Below are 1,693 nucleotides of genomic sequence, written 5' to 3'. Positions count from 1 at the left end.
AAACTAAGCGACAGTGGATCCACCAACATTCCCATCTGCCAGTCATTAGCGTTTCTCAGACTCAACATGCTAGGTCCTAAACGCCTAGCGTTAAAATCTCCCTTTGAGTGATGATACGAATTGGCACTTTCTTTGCTACCCGTATTCCACTCTCTTTGCGTTCTGGTCAAACCTATAAAAGTTAGGGTCAAAGCCAAAATCCCCTCTCGATTCCTCCAATGAACGAGAGGTCCACCTTCAAATCGAGCGATCAAACCTTCCGACAGTTAGGTCGTCTCAAACTCCTGCTTGGTCAAACATTCATACAGTTAGGGCCACAGCCAAAATCTCCTCTCGATTCCCCCAATGAACGAGAGGTCCACTTCCAAATCGGGTAATCAAACCTTCCGACAGTTAGGGTTATCCGAATTGTTACGATTCTCGGAGTGGAGATCCCATTCTTAGTTTCATCCTTCCGGATTCTGGGGGTGGAGATCCCACCTCGAGTTTCCTTTCCAGCTATAGATAGAATATAAAATTCTTCCTCTTCAGCACCGGGAGATAGAATACAAAATTCTTCCTCTCCTCGGACCTTTCCGATGCTCGGAGTGGAGAACCCACTCCCAGTTCATCATTCCGGATTCTGGGGGTGGGGGATCCCACCTCAAGTTCCCTTTCCAGCCGAAGATAGAATATAAAATTCTTCCTCTTCAGCACCGGGAGATAGAATATAAAATTCCTCCTCTCCCGTATCTCAATCTGTCTTTGCTTTTTGAAAAGACACGATTGTCAAATCCGGGCACTCGATGCACGGGGAATTTTATCCCGAAGCCTGAGTAGGGATAAGTCAACGCCTAACACGCGTTGCCGGGTAGTCTATTCCCGTGAGAAAGACGAAGTCTATGTATTCAAAATCATAGCAACTTTTCCTCTGTCTTTGCTTTCAGAAAAGACAGGGATGAAGTCAACGCCTAACACGCGTTGCCGGGTAGTCTATTCCCGTGAGAAAGACGAAGTCTATGTATTCAAAATCATAGCAACTTTTCCTCTGTCTTTGCTTTCAGAAAAGACAGGGATGAAGTCAACGCCTAACACGCGTTGCCGGGTAGTCTATTCCCGTGAGAAAGACGAAGTCTACGTATTCAATATCGTAGCACTAAAAGGGTTAACTCTTTTAGCTTAAACGTCACATAGGAGCGGACTTAAACAATCCGCATGCTAGCCCGACTCAAACGGTAGTCGGTAAAGGCTAATCAAATCCGTTGAAGGCTGGGGATTAGCCAAAAATCCTAAAGTCAACGCCTAACACGCGTCGCCGGGTAGTCTATTCCCGTGAGAAAGACGAAGTCTACGTATTCAATATCGTAGCACTAAAAGGGTTAACTCTTTTAGCTTAAACGTCACATAGGAGCGGACTTAAACAATCCGCATGCTAGCCCGACTCAAACGGTAGTCGGTAAAGGCTAATCAAATCCGTTGATGGCTGAGGATTTGCCAAAAATTCTATAAAATGCGAGTCATTGACGCATCAACTCCACTGGTTGGTCTCGTGACTCGAGCACCCAACAAATTCAGGACAAAATCCACACATGCAGATGAATCAACTTTAACAGTTGGTCCTGCAACCCCAACATTCGGGACCGCGATGCTCCAATACCTTAAGAGCTTAAACTGTGTATACTCCAGCAAACGTACGAGTATAAACTGTGTTAAT

The sequence above is a fragment of the Asparagus officinalis genome, chromosome 2 (assembly GCF_001876935.1).
Source record: "Asparagus officinalis chromosome 2, Aspof.V1, whole genome shotgun sequence".
Classification (NCBI taxonomy): Eukaryota; Viridiplantae; Streptophyta; class Magnoliopsida; order Asparagales; family Asparagaceae; genus Asparagus; species Asparagus officinalis.
This window is presented reverse-complemented; position numbering follows the sequence as displayed.